Raw genomic sequence first — 19,018 nt, 5'->3', positions numbered from 1 at the left:
ACAGTGTTGCCTCTGTGGCCTGTTCACAGTGATCCTGCTGTGGCCTGTTCACGGTGTTCCGGCTGTGGTCTGTTCACAGTGTTGTCCCTGTGGCCTGTTCACAGTGTTCCGGCTGTGGCCTGTTCACAGTGTTCTGGCTGTGGTCTGTTCACAGTGTTCCGGTTGTAGCCTGTTCACAGTGTTCCGGCAGTGGTCTGTTTACAGTGTTGCCTCTGTGGCCTGTTCACAGTGTTCCTGCTGTGGCCTGTTCACAGTGATCCGGCTGTGGCCTGTTCACAGTGATCCCACTATGGCCTGTTCACAGTGTTCCGGCAGTGGTCTGTTTACAGTGTTGCTCCTGTGGGCTGTTCACGGTGTTCCGGCTCTAGCCTGTTCACAGTGATCCGGCTGTGGTCTATTCACGGTGTTCCGGCTGTGGCCTGTTCACAGTGTTCCGGCTGTGGTCTGTTCATAGTGTTCCGGCTGTGGCCTGTTCACAGTGATCCCCCTGTGGTCTGTTCACAGAGTTCTGGCTGTGGTCTGTTCACAGTGTGCCGGCTGTGACCTGTTCACGGTGTTCCGTCTGTGGTCTTTTCACAGTGTTCTGGCTGTGGTCTGTTCACGGTGTTACGGCTGTAGTCTGTTCACAGTTTTCCGTCTGTGGCCTGTTCACGGTGTTCTGGCTGTGGTCTGTTCACAGTGTTCCGGCTGTGGCCTGTTCACAGTGTTCCGGCTGTGGCCTGTTCACAGTGTTCCCCCTGTGGCTAGTTCACAGTGTTCCGGCTGTGGCCTGTTCACATTGTTCCCCCTGTGGCCTGTTCACAGTGTTCCCCCTGTGGCCTGTTCACAGTGTTCTGGCTGTGGTCTGTTCACAGTGTTCCGGCTGTGGCCTGTTCACAGCGTTCCGGCAGTGGCCTGTTCACGGTGTTCCGGCTGTGTTCTGTTCACAGTGTTCCGGCTGTGGTCTGTTCACAGTGTTCTGGCTGTGGTCTGTTCACAGTGTTCCGGCTGTGGCCTGTTCACAGCGTTCCGGCAGTGGCCTGTTCACGGTGTTCCGGCTGTGTTCTGTTCACAGTGTTCTGGCTGTGGTCTGTTCACAGTGTTGCCCCTGTGGCCTGTACACGGTGTTCCAGCTGTCGTCTGTTCACGGTGTTATGGCTCTGGCCTGTTCACAGTGATCCGGCTGTGGTCTATTCACGGTGTTCCGGCTGTAGTCTGTTCACAGTGTTCCGGCTGTGGTCTGTTCACAGTGTTCCGGCTATGGTCTGTTCACGGTGTTCTGGCTGTGGCCTGTTCACAGTGTTCCGGCAGTGGTCTGTTCATAGTGTTCCGGCTGTGGCCTGTTCACAGTAATCCCCCTGTGGTCTGTTCACAGAGTTCCGGCTGTGGTCTGTTCACAGTGTTCCGGCTGTGACCTGTTCACGGTGCTCCGTCTGTGGTCTTTTCACAGTGTTCCGGCTGTGACCTATTCACGGTGTTCCGTCTGTGGTCTGTTCACAGTGTTCTGGCTGTGGTCTGTTCACGGTGTTACGGCTGTAGTCTGTTCACAGTGTTCCGTCTGTGGCCTGTTCACGGTGTTCTGGCTGTGGTCTGTTCACAGTGTTCCCCCTGAGGTCTGTTCACAGTGTTCCGGCTGTGGCCTGTTCACAGTGTTCCGGCTGTGGCCTGTTCACAGTGTTCCCCCTGTGGCCAGTTCACAGTGTTCCGGCTGTGGCCTGTTCACAGTGTTCCCCCTGTGGTCTGTTCACAGTGTTCCGGCTGTGGCCTGTTCACAGTGTTCCGGCTGTGGTCTGTTCACAGTGTTGCTCCTGTGGCCTGTTCACAGTGTTCCGGCTGTGGTCTGTTCACGGTGTTCCCCCTGCGGTCTGTTCACAGTGTTGTCCCTGTGGTCTGTTCACAGTGTTGCTCCTGTGGCCTGTTCACAGTGTTCCGGCTGTGGTCTGTTCACGGTGTTCCCCCTGCGGTCTGTTCACATTGCTCCCGCTGTGGCTTGTTCACAATGTTCCGGCAATAGTCTGTTCACAGTGTTCCGGCTGTGGTCTGTTCACAGTGTTCCCCTTGTGGCCTGTTCACAGTGTTCCGTCTGTGGCCTGTTCATGGTGTCCTGGCTGTGGCCTGCTCTGGTGTTCTGGCTGTGGTCTGTTCACAGTGTTCCGGCTGTGGTCTGTTCACAGTGTTCCCCCTGCGGTCTGTTCACAGTGCTCCCGCTGTGGCCTGTTCACAGTGTTAGGGCTGTGGCCTGTTCACAGTGTTCTGGCTGTGGTCTGTTCACAGTGTTCCGGCTGTGCCCCGTTCACGGTGTTCCGGCTGTGTTCTGTTCACAGTGTTCCGGCTGTGGTCTGTTCACAGTGTTCCTGCTGTGGCTTGTTCACAGTGTTCCGGCTGTGGTCTGTTCACAGTGTTCCGGCTGTGGCCTGTTCACAGTGTTCCGGCTGTGGCCTGTTCACAGTGATCCCCCTGTGGTCTGTTCACAGAGTTCCGGCTGTGGTCTGTTCACAGTGGTCCGGCTGTGACCTGTTCACGGAGTTCCGTCTGTGGTCTGTTCACAGTGTTCTGGCTGTGACCTGTTCACGGTGTTCCGTCTGTGGTCTGTTCACAGTGTTCTGGCTGTGGTCTGTTCACGGTGTTATGGCTGTAGTCTGTTCACAGTGTTCCCCCTGTGGCCTGTTCACAGTGTTCCGGCTGTGTCCTGTTCACAGTGTTCTGGCTGTGGTCTGTTCACAGTGTTCCGGCTGTGGCCTGTTCACAGTGTTCCGGCAATGGTCTGTTTACAGTGTTGCCTCTGTGGCCTGTTCACAGTGATCCTGCTGTGGCCTGTTCACGGTGTTCCGGCTGTGGCTTGTTCACAGTGTTCCGGCTGTGGCCTGTTCACAGTGTTCCTGCTGTGGCTTGTTCACAGTGTTCCGGCTGTGGTCTGTTCACAGTGTTCCGGCTGTGGCCTGTTCACAGTGTTCCGGCTGTGGCCTGTTCACAGTGATCCCCCTGTGGTCTGTTCACAGAGTTCCGGCTGTGGTCTGTTCACAGTGGTCCGGCTGTGACCTGTTCACGGAGTTCCGTCTGTGGTCTGTTCACAGTGTTCTGGCTGTGGTCTGTTCACGGTGTTATGGCTGTAGTCTGTTCACAGTGTTGTCCCTGTGGCCTGTTCACAGTGTTCCGGCTGTGGCCTGTTCACAGTGTTCTGGCTGTGGTCTGTTCACAGTGTTCCGGTTGTGGCCTGTTCACAGTGTTCCGGCAGTGGTCTGTTTACAGTGTTGCCTCTGTGGCCTGTTCACAGTGTTCCTGCTGTGGCCTGTTCACAGTGATCCGGCTGTGGCCTGTTCACAGTGATCCCACTATGGCCTGTTCACAGTGTTCCGGCAGTGGTCTGTTTACAGTGTTGCTCCTGTGGGCTGTTCACGGTGTTCCGGCTCTAGCCTGTTCACAGTGATCCGGCTGTGGTCTATTCACGGTGTTCCGGCTGTAGTCTGTTCACAGTGTTCCTGCTGTGGTCTATTCATGGTGTTCCGGCTGTGGTCTTTTCACAGTGTTCCGGCTGTGGTCTGTTCACGGTGTTCCGGCTGTGGCCTGTTCACAGTGTTCCGGCTGTGGTCTGTTCATAGTGTTCCGGCTGTGGCCTGTTCACAGTGATCCCCCTGTGGTCTGTTCACAGAGTTCTGGCTGTGGTCTGTTCACAGTGTTCCGGCTGTGACCTGTTCACGGTGTTCCGTCTGTGGTCTTTTCACAGTGTTCTGGCTGTGGTCTGTTCACGGTGTTACGGCTGTAGTCTGTTCACAGTTTTCCGTCTGTGGCCTGTTCACGGTGTTCTGGCTGTGGTCTGTTCACAGTGTTCCGGCTGTGGCCTGTTCACAGTGTTCCGGCTGTGGCCTGTTCACAGTGTTCCCCCTGTGGCTAGTTCACAGTGTTCCGGCTGTGGCCTGTTCACATTGTTCCCCCTGTGGCCTGTTCACAGTGTTCCCCCTGTGGCCTGTTCACAGTGTTCTGGCTGTGGTCTGTTCACAGTGTTCCGGCTGTGGCCTGTTCACAGCGTTCCGGCAGTGGCCTGTTCACGGTGTTCCGGCTGTGTTCTGTTCACAGTGTTCCGGCTGTGGTCTGTTCACAGTGTTCCAGCTGTTGTCTGTTCACAGTGTTCTGGCTGTGGTCTGTTCACAGTGTTGCCCCTGTGGCCTGTACACGGTGTTCCAGCTGTCGTCTGTTCACGGTGTTATGGCTCTGGCCTGTTCACAGTGATCCGGGTGTGGTCTATTCACGGTGTTCCGGCTGTAGTCTGTTCACAGTGTTCCGGCTGTGGTCTGTTCACAGTGTTCCGGCTATGGTCTGTTCACGGTGTTCTGGCTGTGGCCTGTTCACAGTGTTCCGGCAGTGGTCTGTTCATAGTGTTCCGGCTGTGGCCTGTTCACAGTAATCCCCCTGTGGTCTGTTCACAGAGTTCCGGCTGTGGTCTGTTCACAGTGTTCCGGCTGTGACCTGTTCACGGTGCTCCGTCTGTGGTCTTTTCACAGTGTTCCGGCTGTGACCTATTCACGGTGTTCTGTCTGTGGTCTGTTCACAGTGTTCTGGCTGTGGTCTGTTCACGGTGTTACGGCTGTAGTCTGTTCACAGTGTTCCGTCTGTGGCCTGTTCACGGTGTTCTGGCTGTGGTCTGTTCACACTGTTCTGGCTGTGGTCTGTTCACGGTTTTCCGGCTGTTGTCTGTTCACAGTGTTCCGGCTGTGGCCTGTTCACAGTGTTCCGGCTGTGGCCTGTTCACAGTGTTCCCCCTGTGGCCAGTTCACAGTGTTCCGGCTGTGGCCTGTTCACAGTGTTCCCCCTGTGGTCTGTTCACAGTGTTCCGGCTGTGGCCTGTTCACAGTGTTCCGGCTGTGGTCTGTTCACAGTGTTGCTCCTGTGGCCTGTTCACAGTGTTCCGGCTGTGGTCTGTTCACGGTGTTCCCCCTGCGGTCTGTTCACAGTGTTGTCCCTGTGGTCTGTTCACAGTGTTGCTCCTGTGGCCTGTTCACAGTGTTCCGGCTGTGGTCTGTTCACGGTGTTCCCCCTGTGGTCTGTTCACAGTGTTGCTCCTGTGGCTTGTTCACAATGTTCCGGCAATAGTCTGTTCACAGTGTTCCGGCTGTGGTCTGTTCACAGTGTTCCCCCTGTGGCCTGTTCACAGTGTTCCGTCTGTGGCCTGTTCATGGTGTCCTGGCTGTGGCCTGCTCTGGTGTTCTGGCTGTGGTCTGTTCACAGTGTTCCGGCTGTAGTCTGTTCACAGTGTTCCGGCTGTGGTCTGTTCACAGTGTTCCTGCTGTGGTCTGTTCACAGTGATCCCCTTGTAGCCTGCTCACAGTTTTCCGGCTGTGGCCTGGTCACAGCGTTCCGGCTGTGGTCTGTTCACGGTGTTCTGGCTGTGTTCTGTTCACAGTGTTCCGGCTGTGGTCTGTTCACAGTGTTCCAGCTGTGGTCTGTTCACAGTGTTCTGGCTGTGGTCTGTTCACAGTGTTGCCCCTGTGGCCTGTTCGCGGTGTTCCAGCTGTGGTCTGTTCACGGTGTTCCGGCTGTGGCCTGTTCACAGTGATCCGGCTGTGGTCTATTCACGGTGTTCCGGCTGTAGTCTGTTCACAGTGTTCCGGCTGTGGTCTATTCACAGTTTTCCGGCTGTGGTCTGTTCACAGTGTTCCGGCTGTGGTCTGTTCACAGTGTTCCGGCTGTGGCCTGTTCACAGTGTTCCGGCTGTGGTCTGTTCATAGTGTTCCGGCTGTGGCCTGTTCACAGTGATCCCCCTGTGGTCTGTTCACAGTGTTCCGGCTGTGGTCTGTTCACAGTGTTCCGGCTGTGACCTGTTCACGGTGTTCCGTCTGTGGTCTGTTCACAGTGTTCTGGCTGTGACCTGTTCACGGTGTTCCGTCTGTGGTCTGTTCACAGTGTTCTGGCTGTGGTCTGTTCACGGTGTTATGGCTGTAGTCTGTTCACAGTGTTCCCCCTGTGGCCTGTTCACAGTGTTCCGGATGTGGCCTGTTCACAGTGTTCTGGCTGTGGTCTGTTCACAGTGTTCCGGCTGTGGCCTGTTCACAGTGTTCCGGCAGTGGTCTGTTTACAGTGTTGCCTCTGTGGTCTGTTCACAGTGATCCTGCTGTGGCCTGTTCACGGTGTTCCGGCTGTGGTCTGTTCACAGTGTTCCGGCTGTGGTCTGTTCACAGTGTTCCAGCTGTGGTCTGTTCACAGTGTTCTGGCTGTGGTCTGTTCACAGTGTTGCCCCTGTGGCCTGTTCGCGGTGTTCCAGCTGTGGTCTGTTCACGGTGTTCCGGCTGTGGCCTGTTCACAGTGATCCGGCTGTGGTCTATTCACGGTGTTCCGGCTGTAGTCTGTTCACAGTGTTCCGGCTGTGGTCTATTCACAGTGTTCCGGCTGTGGTCTGTTCACAGTGTTCCGGCTGTGGTCTGTTCACAGTGTTCCGGCTGTGGCCTGTTCACAGTGTTCCGGCTGTGGCCTGTTCACAGTGTTCCGGCTGTGGCCTGTTCACGGTGTTCTGGCTGTGGTCTGTTCACAGTGTTCTGGCTGTGGTCTGTTCACGGTGTTCTGGCTGTGGCCTGTTCACAGTGTTCTGGCTGTGGTCTGTTCACGGTGTTACGGCTGTAGTCTGTTCACAGTGTTCCGTCTGTGGCCTGTTCACAGTGTTCTGACTGTGGTCTGTTCACAGTGTTCTGGCTGTGGTCTGTTCACGGTTTTCCGGCTGTTGTCTGTTCACAATGTTCCGCTGTGGCCTGTTCACAGTGTTCCCCCTGTGGCTAGTTCACAGTGTTCCGGCTGTGGCCTGTTCACATTGTTCCCCCTGTGGCCTGTTCACAGTGTTCCCCCTGTGGCCTGTTCACAGTGTTCTGGCTGTGGTCTGTTCACAGTGTTCCGGCTGTGGCCTGTTCACAGCGTTCCGGCAGTGGCCTGTTCACGGTGTTCCGGCTGTGTTCTGTTCACAGTGTTCCGGCTGTGGTCTGTTCACAGTGTTCCAGCTGTTGTCTGTTCACAGTGTTCTGGCTGTGGTCTGTTCACAGTGTTGCCCCTGTGGCCTGTACACGGTGTTCCAGCTGTCGTCTGTTCACGGTGTTACGGCTCTGGCCTGTTCACAGTGATCCGGCTGTGGTCTATTCACGGTGTTCCGGCTGTAGTCTGTTCACAGTGTTCCGGCTGTGGTCTATTCATGGTGTTCCGGCTGTGGTCTGTTCACAGTGTTCCGGCTATGGTCTGTTCACGGTGTTCCGGCTGTGGCCTGTTCACAGTGTTCCGGCTGTGGTCTATTCACGGTGTTCCGGCTGTAGTCTGTTCACAGTGTTCCGGCTGTGGTCTATTCATGGTGTTCCGGCTGTGGTCTGTTCACAGTGTTCCGGCTGTGGCCTGTTCACGGTGTTCAGGCTGTGGCCTGTTCACAGTGTTCCGGCAGTGGTCTGTTCATAGTGTTCCGGCTGTGGCCTGTTCACAGTAATCCCCCTGTGGTCTGTTCACAGAGTTCCGGCTGTGGTCTGTTCACAGTGTTCCGGCTGTGACCTGTTCACGGTGCTCCGTCTGTGGTCTTTTCACAGTGTTCCGGCTGTGACCTATTCACGGTGTTCCGTCTGTGGTCTGTTCACAGTGTTCTGGCTGTGGTCTGTTCACGGTGTTACGGCTGTAGTCTGTTCACAGTGTTCCGTCTGTGGCCTGTTCACGGTGTTCTGGCTGTGGTCTGTTCACACTGTTCTGGCTGTGGTCTGTTCACGGTTTTCCGGCTGTTGTCTGTTCACAGTGTTCAGGCTGTGGCCTGTTCACAGTGTTCCGGCTGTGGCCTGTTCACAGTGTTCCCCCTGTGGCCAGTTCACAGTGTTCCGGCTGTGGCCTGTTCACAGTGTTCCCCCTGTTGTCTGTTCACAGTGTTCCGGCTGTGGCCTGTTCACAGTGTTCCGGCTGTGGTCTGTTCACAGTGTTGCTCCTGTGGCCTGTTCACAGTGTTCCGGCTGTGGTCTGTTCACGGTGTTCCCCCTGCGGTCTGTTCACAGTGTTGTCCCTGTGGTCTGTTTACAGTGTTGCTCCTGTGGCCTGTTCACAGTGTTCCGGCTGTGGTCTGTTCACGGTGTTCCCCCTGCGGTCTGTTCACATTGCTCCCGCTGTGGCTTGTTCACAATGTTCCGGCAATAGTCTGTTCACAGTGTTCCGGCTGTGGTCTGTTCACAGTGTTCCCCCTGTGGCCTGTTCACAGTGTTCCGTCTGTGGCCTGTTCATGGTGTCCCGGCTGTGGCCTGCTCTGGTGTTCTGGCTGTGGTCTGTTCACAGTGTTCCGGCTGTGGTCTGTTCACAGTGTTCCCCCTGCGGTCTGTTCACAGTGTTCCTGCTGTGGTCTGTTCACAGTGATCCCCTTGTAGCCTGCTCACAGTTTTCCGGCTGTGGCCTGGTCACAGCGTTCCGGCTGTGGTCTGTTCACGGTGTTCTGGCTGTGTTCTGTTCACAGTGTTCCGGCTGTGGTCTGTTCACAGTGTTCCAGCTGTGGTCTGTTCACAGTGTTCTGGCTGTGGTCTGTTCACAGTGTTGCCCCTGTGGCCTGTTCGCGGTGTTCCAGCTGTGGTCTGTTCACGGTGTTCCGGCTGTGGCCTGTTCACAGTGATCCGGCTGTGGTCTATTCACGGTGTTCCGGCTGTAGTCTGTTCACAGTGTTCCGGCTGTGGTCTATTCACAGTGTTCCGGCTGTGGTCTGTTCACAGTGTTCCGGCTGTGGTCTGTTCACAGTGTTCCGGCTGTGGCCTGTTCACAGTGTTCCGGCTGTGGTCTGTTCATTGTGTTCCGGCTGTGGCCTGTTCACAGTGATCCCCCTGTGGTCTGTTCACAGTGTTCCGGCTGTGGTCTGTTCACAGTGTTCCGGCTGTGACCTGTTCACGGTGTTCCGTCTGTGGTCTGTTCACAGTGTTCTGGCTGTGACCTGTTCACGGTGTTCCGTCTGTGGTCTGTTCACAGTGTTCTGGCTGTGGTCTGTTCACGGTGTTATGGCTGTAGTCTGTTCACAGTGTTCCCCCTGTGGCCTGTTCACAGTGTTCCGGATGTGGCCTGTTCACAGTGTTCTGGCTGTGGTCTGTTCACAGTGTTCCGGCTGTGGCCTGTTCACAGTGTTCCGGCAGTGGTCTGTTTACAGTGTTGCCTCTGTGGTCTGTTCACAGCGATCCTGCTGTGGCCTGTTCACGGTGTTCCGGCTGTGGTCTGTTCACAGTGTTGCTCCTGTGGCCTGTTCACAGTGTTCCGGCTGTGGTCTGTTCACGGTGTTCCCCCTGCGGTCTGTTCACAGTGTTGTCCCTGTGGTCTGTTCACAGTGTTGCTCCTGTGGCCTGTTCACAGTGTTCCGGCTGTGGTCTGTTCACGGTGTTCCCCCTGCGGTCTGTTCGCATTGCTCCCGCTGTGGCTTGTTCACAATGTTCCGGCAATAGTCTGTTCACAGTGTTCCGGCTGTGGTCTGTTCACAGTGTTCCCCCTGTGGCCTGTTCACAGTGTTCCGTCTGTGGCCTGTTCATGGTGTCCTGGCTGTGTCCTGCTCTGGTGTTCTGCCTGTGGTCTGTTCACAGTGTTCCGTCTGTGGTCTGTTCACAGTGTTCCGGCTGTGGTCTGTTCACAGTGTTCCTGCTGTGGTCTGTTCACAGTGATCCCCTTGTAGCCTGCTCACAGTTTTCCGGCTGTGGCCTGGTCACAGCGTTCCGGCTGTGGTCTGTTCACGGTGTTCTGGCTGTGTTCTGTTCACAGTGTTCCGGCTGTGGTCTGTTCACAGTGTTCCAGCTGTGGTCTGTTCACAGTGTTCTGGCTGTGGTCTGTTCACAGTGTTGCCCCTGTGGCCTGTTCGCGGTGTTCCAGCTGTGGTCTGTTCACGGTGTTACGGCTGTGGCCTGTTCACAGTGATCCGGCTGTGGTCTATTCACGGTGTTCCGGCTGTAGTCTGTTCACAGTGTTCCGGCTGTGGTCTATTCACAGTGTTCCGGCTGTGGTCTGTTCACAGTGTTCCGGCTGTGGTCTGTTCACAGTGTTCCGGCTGTGGTCTGTTCATTGTGTTCCGGCTGTGGCCTGTTCACAGTGATCCCCCTGTGGTCTGTTCACAGTGTTCCAGCTGTGGTCTGTTCACAGTGTTCCGGCTGTGACCTGTTCACGGTGTTCCGTCTGTGGTCTGTTCACAGTGTTCTGGCTGTGACCTGTTCACGGTGTTCCGTCTGTGGTCTGTTCACAGTGTTCTGGCTGTGGTCTGTTCACGGTGTTATGGCTGTAGTCTGTTCACAGTGTTCCCCCTGTGGCCTGTTCACAGTGTTCCGGATGTGGCCTGTTCACAGTGTTCTGGCTGTGGTCTGTTCACAGTGTTCCGGCTGTGGCCTGTTCACAGTGTTCCGGCAGTGGTCTGTTTACAGTGTTGCCTCTGTGGTCTGTTCACAGCGATCCTGCTGTGGCCTGTTCACAGTGTTCCGGCTGTGGTCTGTTCACAGTGTTCCGGCTGTGGTCTGTTCACAGTGTTCCAGCTGTGGTCTGTTCACAGTGTTCTGGCTGTGGTCTGTTCACAGTGCTGCCTCTGTGGCCTGTTCGCGGTGTTCCAGCTGTGGTCTGTTCACGGTGTTCCGGCTGTGGCCTGTTCTCAGTGATCCAGCTGTGGTCTATTCACGGTGTTCCGGCTGTAGTCTGTTCACAGTGTTCCGGCTGTGGTCTATTCACAGTGTTCCGGCTGTGGTCTGTTCACAGTGTTCCGGCTGTGGTCTGTTTACAGTGTTCCGGCTGTGGCCTGTTCACAGTGTTCCGGCTGTGGCCTGTTCACAGTGTTCCGGCTGTGGCCTGTTCACAGTGATGCCCCTGTGGTCTGTTCACAGAGTTCCGGCTGTGGTCTGTTCACAGTGGTCCGGCTGTGACCTGTTCACGGAGTTCCGTCTGTGGTCTGTTCACAGTGTTCTGGCTGTGGTCTGTTCACGGTGTTATGGCTGTAGTCTGTTCACAGTGTTCCCCCTGTGGCCTGTTCACAGTGTTCCGGCTGTGTCCTGTTCACAGTGTTCTGGCTGTGGTCTGTTCACAGTGTTCCGGCTGTGGCCTGTTCACAGTGTTCCGGCAATGGTCTGTTTACAGTGTTGCCTCTGTGGCCTGTTCACAGTGATCCTGCTGTGGCCTGTTCACGGTGTTCCGGCTGTGGTCTGTTCACAGTGTTGTCCCTGTGGCCTGTTCACAGTGTTCTGGCTGTGGCCTGTTCACAGTGTTCCGGTTGTGGCCTGTTCACAGTGTTCCGGCAGTGGTCTGTTTACAGTGTTGCCTCTGTGGCCTGTTCACAGTGTTCCTGCTGTGGCCTGTTCACAGTGATCCGGCTGTGGCCTGTTCACAGTGATCCCGCTATGGCCTGTTCACAGTGTTCCGGCAGTGGTCTGTTTACAGTGTTGCCTCTGTGGCCTGTTCACAGTGTTCCTGCTGTGGCCTGTTCACAGTTTTCCGGCTGTGGTCTGTTCACGGTGTTCCCGCTGTGGCCTGTTCACAGTGTTCCGGCGGTGGCCTGTTCACAGTGTTCCTCCTGTGGATTGTTCACAGTGTTCCGGCTGTTGTCTGTTCACGGTGTTAGGGCTGTGGCCTGTTCACAGTGTTCCCGCTATGGCCTGTTCACGGTTTTCCGGCTGTGGTCTGTTCACGGTGTTCCGGCTGTGGTCTGTTCACAGTGTTGCCCCTGTGGGCTGTTCACGGTGTTCCCGCTAGGGCCTGTTCACGGTGTTCTGGCTGTAGTCTGTTCATGGTGTTACGGCGGTGGCCTGTTCACAGTGTTGCCCCTGTGGCCTGTTCACGGTGTTCTGGCTGTGGTCTGTTCACCGTGTTCCGGCTGAGGCCTGTCCACAGTGATCCGGCTGTGGTCTATTCACGGTGTTCCGGCTGTGGTCTGTTCACAGTGTTCCGGCTGTGGCTTGTTCGCAGTGTACCGGCTGTGGACTGTTCACAGTGTTCCGGCTGAGGCCGGTTCACAGTGATCCAGCTGTGGTCTATTCACGGTGTTCCGGCTGTGGTCTGTTCACAGTGATGCCCCTGTGGTCTGTTCACGGTGATCCGTCTGCGGTCTATTCACCGTGTTCTGCTTGTGATCTGTTCACAGTGTTCCGGCTGTGGTCAGTTCACGGTGTTCCGGCTGTGGACTGTTCACAGTGTTCCGGCTGTGGTCTGTTCATCGTGTTCCGGTTGTGGTCTGTTCACAGTGTTCCCCCTGCGGTCTGTTCACAGTGCTCCCGCTGTGGCTTGTTCACAATGTTCCGTCAATAGTCTGTTCACAGTGTTCCGGCTATGGTCTGTTCACAGTGTTCCCCCTGCGGTCTGTTCACAGTGCTCCCGCTGTGACTTGTTCACAATGTTCCGGCTGTGGTCTGTTCACAGTGTTCTGGCTGTGGTCTGTTCACAGTGTTGCCCCTGTGGCCTGTACACGGTGTTCCAGCTGTCGTCTGTTCACAGTGTTCCGGCTCTGGCCTGTTCACAGTGATCCGGCTGTGGTCTATTCATGGTGTTCCGGCTGTGGTCTGTTCACGGTGTTCCGGCTGTGGCCTGTTCACAGTGTTCCAGCTGTGGTCTGTTCATAGTGTTCCGGCTGTGGCCTGTTCACAGTGATCCCCCTGTGGTCTGTTCACAGAGTTCCGGCTGTGGTCTGTTCACAGTGTTCCGGCTGTGACCTGTTCACGGTGATCCGTCTGTGGCCTGTTCACGGTGTTCTGACTGTGGTCTGTTCACAGTGTTCTGGCTGTGGTCTGTTCACGGTTTTCCGGCTGTTGTCTGTTCACAGTGTTCCAGCTGTGGCCTGTTCACAGTGTTCCCCCTGTGGCCAGTTCACAGTGTTCCGGCTGTGGCCTGTTCACGGTGTTCCCCCTGTGGTCTGTTCACAGTGTTACGGCTGTGGCCTGTTCACAGTGTTCTGGCTGTGGTCTGTTCACAGTGTTCCGGCTGTGGCCTGTTCACAGTGTTCCGGCAGTGGTCTGTTTACAGTGTTGTACCTGTGGCCTGTTCACAGTGATCCCCCTGTGGTCTGTTCACAGAGTTCCGGCTGTGGTCTGTTCACAGTGTTCCGGCTGTGACCTGTTCACGGTGTTCCGGCTGTGGTCTTTCACAGTGTTCCGGCTGTGACCTGTTCACGGTGTTCCGTCTGTGGTCTGTTCACAGTCTTCCGACTGTGACCTGTGCACGGTGATCCGTCTGTGGTCTGTTCACAGTGTTCTGGCTGTGGTCTGTTCACGTTGTTATGGCTGTAGTCTGTTCACAGTGTTCCGTCCGTGGCCTGTTCACGGTGTTCTGGCTGTGGTCTGTTCACAGTGTTCTGGCTGTGGTCTGTTCACGGTTTTCCGGCTGTTGTCTGTTCACAGTGTTCCGGCTGTGGCCTGTTCACAGTGTTCCGGCTGTGGCCTGTTCACAGTGTTCCCCCTGTGGCCAGTTCACAGTGTTCCAGCTGTGGCCTGTTCACAGTGTTCCCCCTGTGGCCTGTTCACAGTGTTCTTGCTGTGGTCTGTTCACATTGTTCCGGCTGTGGCCTGTTCACAGTGATCCTGCTGTGGCCTGTTCACGGTGTTCCGGCTGTGGTCTGTTCACAGTGTTGTCCCTGTGGTCTGTTCACAGTGTTCCAGCTGTGGTCTGTTCACGGTGTTCCCCCTGCGGTCTGTTCACAGTGCTCCCGCTGTGGCCTGTTCACAGTGTTCCGGCTGTGGCCTGTTCACAGTGTTCTGGCTGTGACCTGTTCACGGTGTTCCGTCTGTGGTCTGTTCACAGTGTTCTGGCTGTGGTCTGTTCACGGTGTTATGGCTGTAGTCTGTTCACAGTGTTGTCCCTGTGGCCTGTTCACAGTGTTCCGGCTGTGTCCTGTTCACGGTGTTCCGTCTGTGGTCTGTTCACAGAGTTCCGGCTGTGGTCTGTTCACAGTGTTCTGGCTGTGACCTGTTCACGGTGTTCCGTCTGTGGTCTGTTCACAGTGTTCTGGGTGTGGTCTGTTCACGGTGTTATGGCTGTAGTCTGTTCACAGTGTTCCCCCTGTGGCCTGTTCACAGTGTTCCAGCTGTGTCCTGTTCACAGTGTTCTGGCTGTGGTCTGTTCACAGTGTTCCGGCTGTGGCCTGTTCACAGTGTTCCGGCAATGGTCTGTTTACAGTGTTGCCTCTGTGGCCTGTTCACAGTGATCCTGCTGTGGCCTGTTCACGGTGTTCCGGCTGTGGTCTGTTCACAGTGTTGTCCCTGTGGCCTGTTCACAGTGTTCCGGCTGTGGCCTGTTCACAGTGTTCTGGCTGTGGTCTGTTCACAGTGTTCCGGTTGTGGCCTGTTCCCAGTGTTCCGGCAGTGGTCTGTTTACAGTGTTGCCTCTGTGGCCTGTTCACAGTGTTCCTGCTGTGGCCTGTTCACAGTGATCCGGCTGTGGCCTGTTCACAGTGATCCCGCTGTGGCCTGTTCACAGTGTTCCGGCAGTGGTCTGTTTACAGGGTTGCCTCTGTGGCCTGTTCACAGTGTTCCTGCTGTGGCCTGTTCACAGTTTTCCGGCTGTGGTCTGTTCACGGTGTTCCCGCTGTGGTCTGTTCACAGTGTTCCGGCGGTGGCCTGTTCACAGTGTTCCTCCTGTGGATTGTTCACAGTGTTCCGGCTGTTGTCTGTTCACGGTGTTAGGGCTGTGGCCTGTTCACAGTGTTCCCGCTATGGCCTGTTCACGGTTTTCCGGCTGTGGTCTGTTCACGGTGTTCTGGCTGTGGTCTGTTCACAGTGTTGCCTGTGGGCTGTTCACGGTGTTCCCGCTAGGGCCTGTTCACGGTGTTCTGGCTGTAGTCTGTTCATGGTGTTACGGCGGTGGCCTGTTCACAGTGTTGCCCCTGTGGCCTGTTCACGGTGTTCTGGCTGTGGTCTGTTCACCGTGTTCCGGCTGAGGCCTGTCCACAGTGATCCGGCTGTGGTCTATTCACGGTGTTCCGGCTGTGGTCTGTTCACAGTGTTCCGGCTGTGGCTTGTTCGCAGTGTACCGGCTGTGGACTGTTCACAGTGTTGCCCCTGTGGCTTGTTCACGGTGTTCTGGCTGTGGTCTGTTCACCGTGTTCCGGCTGAGGCCGGTTCACAGTGATCCAGCTGTGGTCTATTCACGGTGTTCCGGCTGTGGTCTGTTCACAGTGATGCCCCTGTGGTCTGTTGTGGTGAAAGGGTTAAAATTATGTCCCAATACATGTGTGAATCTAACCGGAATGGAGGTGTTGCTTAGTCCCGTGTGAATCTTATTACACACCTCCCCGTGTGAATCTTCTTATCTGTATGTAACCAGAATGGAATGTGTTTTTTAGCCTTGCTCTGCTGTTCACATGAATGTTTATATCTGGAAAAGAGTATATCAGCTGGAAAAGTCTCCAGTTCGGTGAGTCTGCTCCGGGGTTACGTTTAACCGCCGAGCGTGGGTTGTTGGCAACCGCTCTACGAGAACTGACGGCTCCCAGTTCCGGTAACATGTAGAGTGAGTATAAGCCAGACCCGTTGTAAGTATGAGACCTGGTTGTGGCGACGCTGCGGGGAATAAAATGCTCATATTCTAGCAGACTCGCCTCTTGGTCGTTTGTTCTGTGTCAGACTACTCTCCTACGAACCTGACCTTGAGAATTTTTTTAAAACATTTTGGCGCTGCGAGCAGGGTCAATCGCAATTGAGGAGAGATTTTTATACAGAACAATGTTTTGGAAAAAGACTAAGAAACCAGAAGAACAAACTGTGGAGGTCCCGACCGTCCCGGGATGGCATGGACCGTGGCATGACGTGGCAGTTTGTTTGAGAAATGGTGGGGGGCGACCGGAGGAACCCCAGGGTCGCTGCTGTCCACCCTTGAGAGGATCCCAGTCCTGCCGAAGAACCCCTTGCCTGGGGTACAGCAGAGGATGTGGGCATGTCCAAAAAGCTGAAGCGGAGTTAACAGAATTGAATGGGATTGAACTGAACTGAACTGAGTGGAACTGAAGTGAATCAAATTGAACGGAACAAAATGGAACTGAGCTAAATTGAATTGAAATGGACGGAACTGAATTGAACACAATTGAATTGAACTGAACAGACCTGAACTGAGCTGAATTGAACTACACTGAATTGACTGAACTGAAATTAACTGAAACGAATTGAACTGAATTAAGCATAATGTAACACATGTATTGGGCCAAGCAGTGGAATGTGGTGAAAGGGTTAAAATTATGTCCCAATACATGTGTGAATCTAACCGGAATGGAGGTGTTGCTTAGTCCCGTGTGAATCTTATTACCCACCTCCCCGTGTGAATCTTCTTATCTGTATGTAACCAGAATGGAATGTGTTTTTTAGCCTTGCTCTGCTGTTCACATGAATGTTTATATCTGGAAAAGAGTATATCAGCTGGAAAAGTCTCCAGTTCGGTGAGTCTGCTCCGGGGTTACGTTTAACCGCCGAGCGTGGGTTGTTGGCAACCGCTCTACGAGAACTGACGGCTCCCAGTTCCGGTAACATGTAGAGTGAGTATAAGCCAGACCCATTGTAAGTATGAGATCTGGTTGTGGCGACGCTGCGGGGAATAAAATGCTCATATTCTAGCAGACTCGCCTCTTGGTCGTTTGTTCTGTGTCAGACTACTCTCCTACGAACCTGACCTTGAGAATTTTTTAAAACATCTGTTCACGGTGATCCATCTGTGGTCTATTCACCGTGTTCTGCTTGTGATCTGTTCACAGTGTTCCGGCTGTGGTCAGTTCACGGTGTTCCGGCTGTGGACTGTTCACAGTGTTCCGGCTGTGGTCTGTTCATCGTGTTCCGGTTGTGGTCTGTTCACAGTGTTCCCCCTGCGGTCTGTTCACAGTGCTCCCGCTGTGGCTTGTTCACAATGTTCCGTCAATAGTCTGTTCACAGTGTTCCGGTTGTGGTCTGTTCACAGTGTTCCCCCTGCGGTCTGTTCACAGTGCTCCCGCTGTGACTTGTTCACAATGTTCCGGCTGTGGTCTGTTCACAGTGTTCTGGCTGTGGTCTGTTCACAGTGTTGCCCCTGTGGCCTGTACACGGTGTTCCAGCTGTCGTCTGTTCACAGTGTTCCGGCTCTGGCCTGTTCACAGTGATCCGGCTGTGGTCTATTCATGGTGTTCCGGCTGTGGTCTATTCACAGTGTTCCGGCTGTGGTCAGTTCACGGTGTTCCGGCTGTGGCCTGTTCACAGTGTTCCGGCTGTGGTCTGTTCATAGTGTTCCGGCTGTGGCCTGTTCACAGTGATCCCCCTGTGGTCTGTTCACAGAGTTCCGGCTGTGGTCTGTTCACAGTGTTCCGGCTGTGACCTGTTCACGGTGTTCCGTCTGTGGTCTGTTCACAGTGTTCTGGCTGTGGTCTGTTCACAGTGTTCTGGCTGTGGTCTGTTCACGGTGTTACGGCTGTAGTCTGTTCACAGTGTTCCGTCTGTGGCCTGTTCACAGAGTTCTGACTGTGGTCTGTTCACAGTGTTCTGGCTGTGGTCTGTTCACGGTTTTCCGGCTGTTGTCTGTTCACAGTGTTCCAGCTGTGGCCTGTTCACAGTGTTCCCCCTGTGGCCAGTTCACAGTGTTCCGGCTGTGGCCTGTTCACAGTGTTCCCCCTGTGGCCTGTTCACAGTGTTACGGCTGTGGCCTGTTCACAGTGTTCTGGCTGTGGTCTGTTCATAGTGTTCCGGCTGTGGCCTGTTCACAGTGTTCCGGCAGTGGTCTGTTTACAGTGTTGTACCTGTGGCCTGTTCACAGTGATCCCCCTGTGGTCTGTTCACAGAGTTCCGGCTGTGGTCTGTTCACAGTGTTCCGGCTGTGACCTGTTCACGGTGTTCCGGCTGTGGTCTTTCACAGTGTTCCGGCTGTGACCTGTTCACGGTGTTCCGTCTGTGGTCTGTTCATAGTCTTCCGACTGTGACCTGTGCACGGTGTTCCGTCTGTGGTCTGTTCACAGTGTTCTGGCTGTGACCTGTTCACGGTTTTCCGGCTGTTGTCTGTTCACAGTGTTCCGGCTGTGGCCTGTTCACAGTGTTCCCCCTGTGGCCAGTTCACAGTGTTCCAGCTGTGGCCTGTTCACTGTGTTCCCCCTGTGGCCTGTTCACAGTGTTCTTGCTGTGGTCTGTTCACATTGTTCCGGCTGTGGCCTGTTCACAGTGTTCCGGCAGTGGTCTGTTTACAGTGTTGCCTCTGTGGCCTGTTCACAGTGATCCTGCTGTGGCCTGTTCACGGTGTTCCGGCTGTGGTCTGTTCACAGTGTTGTCCCTGTGGTCTGTTCACAGTGTTCCAGCTGTGGTCTGTTCACGGTGTTCCCCCTGTGGTCTGTTCACAGTGTTGTCCCTGTGGTCTGTTCACAGTGCTCGGCTGTGGCCTGTTCACAGTGTTACGGCTGTGGCCTGTTCAGTGTTCTGGCTGTGGTCTGTTCACAGTATTCTGGCTGTGCCCTGTTCACGGTGTTCCGGCTGTGTTCTGTTCACAGTGTTCCGGCTGTGGTCTGTTCACAGTGTTCCTGCTGTGGCTTGTTCACAGTGTTCCGGCTGTGGTCTGTTCACAGTGTTCCGGCTGAGGCCCGTTCACAGTGATCGGGCTGTGGTCTGTTCACATTGTTCCGGCTGAGGCCCGTTCACAGTGATCCGGCTGTGGTCTGTTCACAGTGGTCCGGCTGAGGCCCGTTCACAGTGATCCGGCTGTGGTCTGTTCACAGTGTTCCGGCTGTGGCCTGTTCACACTGTTCCGGCTGTGGTCTGTTCACAGTATTCCGGCTGTGGTCTGTTCACGGTGTTCCGGCTGTGGACTGTTCACAGTGTTCCGGCTGTGGTCTGTTCACAGTGTTCCGGCTGTGGTCTGTTCACGGTGTTCCGGCTGTGGACTGTTCACAGTGTTCCGGCTGTGGTCTGTTCACAGTGTTCCCGCTGTGGCTTGTTCACAATGTTCCGGCAATAGTCTGTTCACAGTGTTCCGGCTGTGGTCTGTTCACAGTGTTCCAGCTGTGGTCTGTTCACAGTGTTCTGGCTGTGGTCTGTTCACAGTGTTGCCCCTGTGGCCTGTACACGGTGTTCCAGCTGTCGTCTGTTCACGGTGTTCCGGCTCTGGCCTGTTCATAGTGATCCGGCTG

The sequence above is a fragment of the Chiloscyllium plagiosum genome, unplaced genomic scaffold, assembly GCF_037043375.1.
Source record: "Chiloscyllium plagiosum isolate Xiang-an unplaced genomic scaffold, Cpla_swu_hap1 HiC_scaffold_7, whole genome shotgun sequence".
Lineage (NCBI taxonomy): Eukaryota > Metazoa > Chordata > Chondrichthyes > Orectolobiformes > Hemiscylliidae > Chiloscyllium > Chiloscyllium plagiosum.
Note: the sequence above shows the minus strand (reverse complement) of the source record.